This window comes from Cricetulus griseus, chromosome X (assembly GCF_003668045.3).
Source record: "Cricetulus griseus strain 17A/GY chromosome X, alternate assembly CriGri-PICRH-1.0, whole genome shotgun sequence".
In the NCBI taxonomy this organism is placed as follows: Eukaryota; Metazoa; Chordata; class Mammalia; order Rodentia; family Cricetidae; genus Cricetulus; species Cricetulus griseus.
Window position 1 is genome coordinate 110,606,209 of NC_048604.1, and position 7,468 is coordinate 110,613,676.

The 7,468-nt window shown below is 41.9% G+C and overlaps 1 long non-coding RNA gene across 1 annotated transcript; it reads right to left on the reverse strand.

Moving 5' to 3' along the window:
- Positions 1-1,317: 1,317 nt before the first annotated feature.
- On the reverse strand, positions 1,318-5,695 carry LOC118239415. The gene is made up of 3 exons (XR_004771453.1): positions 5,601-5,695; positions 5,290-5,389; positions 1,318-1,418 (listed from the first exon to the last, which is right to left on the reverse strand). It is a non-coding gene; the product is annotated as an uncharacterized LOC118239415 (long non-coding RNA).
- Positions 5,696-7,468: the final 1,773 nt, after the last annotated feature.

Here is a 7,468-nt window from a genome sequence, read left to right on the forward strand (position 1 = left end):
AAATGTCAGAGTAGCCAACCAATGTCTGATTTGACTTAAGCCCCACGCCACAAGAAGGAACCCACACTGGACCTAGGTAGATAACCAAGTACCAGAGACTAGATAGCCCAGAGTCTTAGGGTAAATATGAACAATGCTGATCTAAAAATCAATAAGATTTTAATAGCCTTCTATACTCATAGATCAGTGCCTCACATAGTCATCATCAGAGGGGCTTCTTCTGACAGCAGATGTGTCAGGACCCATGAAAAGGAGTCCATTATATCTTGTCTCAAGTCCATAGAGCTCTAATCTGTCTTAGTATCTATAAGACATTAATTTGGTGGCTACATGAAGTTTTGGCCTTGATGGTGGATGTCACTTATCTAAATAACAATAGACTTGGGCCCAGGTGCCTTTCTCTCAACCATGAGGGCCAGATGACAGTTATGGTTACCAAATACCTAAAGGAGTAAGGGATTAAGTCTCTTTGCTCCTTATACACAAGAATAGAAGTCTTCCGTCATTTTGTACTCACTGATAGTTGAATATATAAGATAGTGAAAGAATAAACTAAGGGCGTGCAGTATGGATTGAATGCCCACCAAATAGCTATCCTGTGTCTGTCTTGGATTCTTAACCCCTTTAGCTAGCCTTTCTCCCATCCACATTCCCTCTCTCAGGCACAAACCTTGGGCTACTCGGCTGACTCTGACTACAGACCCACAAAGACAGCTTCTGACACAGATGAGAACATATGTAGAGTCCAACAGCAAGATGTTATGTGGAGAGACTACAAATGGAGTTCTCCATCAAATCTCTCCCATCAGAGCTCTGGAAATCCAATGGAAGTGGAGGCTAAAGATTGTAAGAGACACAGGGGATGGAGGACACCAGCTGAACAAAGCCCTTTGGATCAACAAAAAAGGCACATATGAGCACATAGAGACTGAAACAGCAAGTATAGGGTTCTTCTGTGAGAAAGCAATAAGAGCTTTACAACTAGTAGCATGCATCTCTGATCTTCAAGTTTATTTCTGTCCTAACCATAGAAGATAGGGTTCCATTCCTTCTCCTTTGCAAGGTGGGGGAATTTCTGGTAGCCCCTTCTCCCAGATGTGCTCAGGAAAGCCTCCCTGTTAGGCCTATGTATGTTGTGTTGCACAGTAAACAATGCTTATGCCAACACTTAAAATCCTGCTGTCTCAAACCATTGCAGCCAAGGTGAAGACTTTCATGAGCGCATCTGAGAAGGTTCTCTTGCCACTGTGGAGATGGAAATGAATGCCTCACACTGGTAATGAGTCAAATGGAGAAGCTTTGTGGCCATGGTACCTACCTCAACTGTGCAAGTATCCTGGAAGGCCTGGTCCTTCTTATTCCTCTTTGAATGAGGAGCAGGGTGTTTGTTTTCTTCGTTGTCATCTTGTGGCCTCTTCCTGAAAATAGTTTTCAAAGGGAGAAGAAAATCTGCTGTCATTCAGCCAGACTTTTGGTTGCTTAACTTTCAGCCCTGTGCCCATACCCAAATCTGTAACCTTGTCTAGGAATGTACCAGTCAGAGCTGCTCTACTGGATTCTCACACTCTGCAGGCAGATGGCACTCGGGAGTGGGAACAGATGTCCAAAAGAAATTCCATGCATACCCAAGCCCAAGTTCAAGTTCCCAAGCCAGATTCTTCATTTGAATCGCTGTTTGGTACCAAAAACCCCAAGAAATTTATGGACAAACATGAAAACTCTACCTGGCCAGGCCCAGTTATATAATCAGTCCAGGTTATAATATTTTAGGCCCTGTCACAAGGCATCTCTCAAGATTTATAGGGCTTCTCTTCTGTATCTCCTCTTGGGTCCCTTTAGATGGTGGCTATTAGCAGACACCACTTGTGTACTGTTAGATCATTCCTGTTGCTATAACAATTATTCTGTCATTGTAGCTAGTTTGCTTGAATGCCACCATGACACTCTGGCTGATTGCTTCCCCGACACTGAGTCTATAATGTATGTTGAGGTTTCTTTCCCCTATATCTTCCTCCAATGCTGTCTTTCCACAAATAGTTTGTGATACTTGATGGCAGTATTCTTGAATATTCTTTATATGTTATTAGAGGGATATTTTTATATTAGCTTTTAGTTAAAGATAATTGCTAGTTGTTTTTGTAGTCATGTGTTTGTCTGAGTTCACTTATTCTCCCATAGTCTTTAATCTTGCTTTAATGTCAGAGAGAACACTTCATGGTCAGATATGTCACATAGTTTACAGACATTTCAATTAAATCATCTTTAAACATTAAGCTGAACATAAAAAGCAAAATTTTTGCCTAGACAAAAAAGGGTTTATACACATTATTCTCTGACCCTATTGCTGGTTGTAGTTGGAAGTTTTTCCTGACTAATATCTTTATAATGAAGTAAATTAAAGTGGAAAATTATCCTAATCAGTAACAATATATAACCTTGTTACAGGTGTTTTTAATGTAAAAATTTCTTTAACAGAGAAACATTTCATATAGTGAAAAATGAAATATCGCATGTCTAAATCAAAATATGTCATAATGTACAGATGCTATATGAATAAAATTATTTGGAGAATTTGTATATGATGTCATTATTTTTATTAATAACAAATTTAGTCATGTGTGTCTTTCCATGGATATTTGTGCAAAACAGACCCATTTTATTCAGTTTTGGTTGATTGTGGAAAATTCAGGTCTTTAGCCATCTGATAAATTGTTGGAGCACAAGTTTACAGTGAAGTGATCATGTCCACAATCAAAAGAATATGTTCATAAATTAATGTATTGTTCAATATGTTTTAAAATTTTTAAAACTGTGCTGATATAATTATTTCTCTGTGTGTGTCTCTGCGCAGATACATGTTATAACCTATGTGTAGTGCTTGGGTGGCAACTGGTTGTACCTGGTTCTTTCCTATTTCCACATGGAATGTGATTGAAAGCAGATCATCAGGCTTGGTGTCAGGACCTTTAGTCATTTTTATCTTTGTTGTTTCATGCTTGCATATAAGTTGCTCCTGTCACACCTACCATAAAATTTCTTTTCTGTTCCTCATTCCACCTCCCCTCCCATCTTCATGTGTCTTTTTAAATCCTCATGAGAACATGAATTTGTGCCTGTATGTACTTGGGTTTAAGAATGTCTACTGGTGAATGGGTTGCCTTTTGACCTGGGTCAAATGGCTGCAGAGCTTTCTGAGGTGTATACCCAGGGCTGTGATGCCAAAATTCAAAACCAAACAAAAACCTCTTAAAGCTATTTGAAATCACCCTGGTAGGTAAAGCTCCTTCTGGAGATAGACTGGCATGCATATGTCTTTGCACTGCATTGTGCTCAAGGCATCTGGGCACTGTTCCAAGCCACCAGGACACAACCAGTGCATTTCTGTAGGTTTCCAAACTGGAGCCACATAATGACGACAGACACAAGCAGACAGACAGCCCGTGACAAACTCCATTCCTCAGAGTCTGAGTCTCACACAGGCAACATTCAAAGAGATTTACAGTAGAGTCAAGAAAAACTACAGCTAGCACTAAGAGTTCCAGAATTTAACAGTACTTAACATTATTTAACGATGATAAATGTGGCTTAATATCCCAGAACTGGAGTGAGAAGCGAGTCCATCTGATCTGTCACCTAAGTACAAGCAGTACTTGACATTTTAAAACATAACTTACAGACTGGAGAGATGGCTCAGAGGTTAAGAGCACTGACTGTTCTTCCAGAGGTCCTGAGTTCAATTCCCAAAAGCACATGGTGGCTCACAACCATCTGTAATGAGACCTGGTGCCCTCTTCTGGCCAGCAGGCATATATGCAGGCAGAAGACTATATACATAATAAATAAATATTTAAAAAAACAGATCTACTTTTGACCTGAGTAGAGTTCCTGGGACCCATGTGTTGGGAGAACTGAACAGACTCCCCATGGTGTATTCTAATATTCACATGTGTGTCATGACATGCACATGTATGAACACACACACACACACACACACACACACACACACACACTTACACACATACTTTTGAAATGTAAGAATATAATCTGAAAATATAGAAATAATATTCTGGAACAAATGTGGATTAACAGGTGACACAATCTTCAGGAGACCAGGTACCCAGGTTCCTTGGTACCTAGAACATGAGGAACCCAGTTTGGACAGTGTTGCTTACTCTGCCCAGTGCCTTTCCTCAGCCAAGCACTGTGTCAACAAAGGACAACATGATCCCACAGGCTGACAGAGACCCCAAGAATCACTTGCTGGTGAACCTTTTCTTCCTATACACATGCATATTCCTATAAAATGTGATGTTCCTACTTGAACCTCCTCAAATGACTTGACTGAAAGAAACAGTGCACCCCATGTCCCTCACATGCAAGAGAGCTAGACAGGACATGAGATGTTGAGTTCCTTTGCTCTGAAACTGTCATTATGTGTTCTCAAAACTGTTTGAATGTCATCTGTACATTGTGTGGACATGTGGGGACAAGCCTGCCTCTTAGATGAATGTGTTCCTAACTCTTCCTAGAGGATACCCCATAGTAGTTGTTAAGAAAATATGCCAATCAGGCAAGCAGCAGTCCTATTTGGACAGTGAGTATATGAACCCAGAAAGCCAGTATTATAACTGGAAGTGTGTGGGTTTGGGGAACACAGTCTTTCTGGAAGGCTGTCCATCATGTCAGCAGGGTAGGCATATTGAAGGACTCAAAGCAGTGTTAATTTCTTTGTCTTTTCTCCTGGTGTCCATGGCTTTGGTCCCTAAATGACCACATTGCCCTGAAGCCCTATAGATGGCACATTGACTGCCAGAAGGATAGGCTTTTCCCTATCACAATTTCATCTGTGCTATATACACAAACATCACAAAACAATGGAATCCATTGTGGTCTGAAGTTTTTGAGCAATTTCAGCTGACACCCCCAGCATTAACGCTGATAGAGGCCAAACCTCAGACCAGGCTCAGTAAGCCAGCAGTGGACAGAAATGTTGAAGGCCACCATCAAAAAAGCAGGCAAAGGTGTAACCCCATGAGTATGCTCTTTTCAAGGACATCACCAACACCTCTCCACCCACACCTGCACAGTACTCTGTTCTCCATGGGTCTTGTGTTGCACATGCACCTCAGGCCAGGGCTCATCAGGAGACCTCACTATGACTGGGGGTGATTGCATGTAAGTTTAGTGTTTGTAAGTGTCTCAGTTGGGGTTTTCTTGATGTGAAGAGACACCATGCCCATGGCAATCCTTACAAACTACAATTTTTAACTCGGGCTGGCTTACACTTACTTCAGAGGTTTATTCCATTATCATCATGGTGGGAAGCATGGCAGAATGCAGGCATATGTGGTGCTGGAAAGGTAGCAGAGACCTCTCCATCTGGATCTGACTGCAACAGCAAGAGACAGTGAGTGAGCCATCAGGCCTGGCTTGAGCTTCTGAGATCTCAAAGCACACTACCCATTGACACATTTCCTCCAACAAGCCCACACCTACTCCAACAAGGCCACAACTGCAACAATACCACTCCCTGTGAGTCTATGGGGGTTATTTTCATTCAGACCACCAGAGTAGTTACATATCCCATTGATTAGACTTACTCATGAGTGTTTTCATTCAAGGACCAGGTAGTCATTATGAATGATACTGAACTGGGCTTGGTAGGTGTCCCCTTTAATCCCAGAATGCAATACCTGGAGGCAAAGAATTCTCTGTGAATTTTCTCCCACTCTGGTCACTTATTAAGTCCTAGGATAGCAACAATTATGTAGAGTAACTTAAATCAACAACACAAAACTTAATGGCGACTGAAGGCAGAATACCAGGGTTCTCCTATTTCATTCCACCAACTTTCATGCCCATTAAGCATGTTCCAAGTTGTTTTTCCTCAGAGTTTGCTATTCACATTTGGTCACATGTACCCTGTGATGGCATCAAAATGCACTGTGTTTCTGTAGGCTTGACCACAACAGACACATAAAAATGGTGGGATTTGGTCCATGGTGCTGGGCAGGCATGATGGAATTTCACACCTCAGGGTCATTCATCATGTTCCTGATCCTTTCTAGAGAGGAACCCACACAGTATCTGTCCTTCCTAGTCTTTGGTTCACCAGAGATAGTGAGTTTCAGCGATGGTGGCCCACTTCTTTGATTCACTTTATTTCTTGATTTTGCGGACTAGCCTTGAATGGTCATTGCAAAAATCAAGGTCTATGGTGGGATTCTACTTGGAATCTGTTGTTCATGCTTTTGATGTCAAGGGCACAGTGTGAGAGATTTTACTTGGAATGGAGACTTGCAAAGTTCAGTCACATAAACCTCACTGTGACAGACTATTTTGTCATTGTGAAAATGATTTGACCATTTCCAGGTTCCACAGACAATGAGGTCATTGTGTGTGTGTGTGTGTGTGTGTGTGTGTGTGTGTGTGTGTGTGTGTATTTTCTTTTAGTTTTAGTTTTTACATTCTAATCCCACTTCCTATTCTCTCCCCTCTTCCTTCTCCCCCAACTTTCCCCTCATTCTCCCTTGCGTTCTCAGAGAGAGAAAGGCCTCCCATGGGGAGTGAACATACTCGATACTATCACCACCTTGAGGAATCTCCAAGGCCCTCCCCCCTGCTAGGCTGAGCCCATAGGAAATGGGCTCCAAAAAGCCAGTTCATGCACCTTTGATAGATCCTGCTCCCACTATCAGTGGCCCCACATACTTCTCACCCCATCCACTGTCACCTACATTTAGTGGGCCTATGGGGTCTTATGCAGAAACCCCAACTGTCAGTCCAGAGTCATTGAGTTCCCACTAGCCTTAGTCAGGTGTCTCTGTTGGTTTCCCCATCCTGATCTTAACCACTTTGCTTTTATTATCAATCCCCCTCTCATCTACTGGACTCCATGATTTCAGACCAGTGGTTAGTTGTGGATCTCTGCATCTGCTTCTATCAGTTACCAGATGAAGATTCTATCATGACAATTATGGTAGTCCTCAATATTATTACAGGGGAAGGCCAGTTCAAGCATCCTCTCCACTATTACTTAGAGTTTTATCTGGGATCCTTGTTTATTCCTGGGAATTGCCCTAGTGCCAGTTTTCCCACTAATCCCATAATAGCTCTTCTATCAGCATAATTAATTCCTTGCCCCCGCTCTGCTGTTTCAACATTTCAACCATCCTGTTGCTCATGTTCACCTCCCCATTGCCCTTCCTTCTTCCCCTCTCTCTACCACCTCCCTCCCTCCCAAGCTCTTGATTTACTCAGGTGAGCTTGTCTATTTCACATTTCCCCCTTAATAGACAGATCCTTGTATGCCTCTCTTAGGCTTTTCTTTGTTACCTTGTTACACAGACAGTGAGGTCTATGTACATACATGCATACATACATACATACATACATACATACATACATACATACATACTACATACAAACATACATATTCATGCTCACTTAACTTAGTGCTACATCCTCT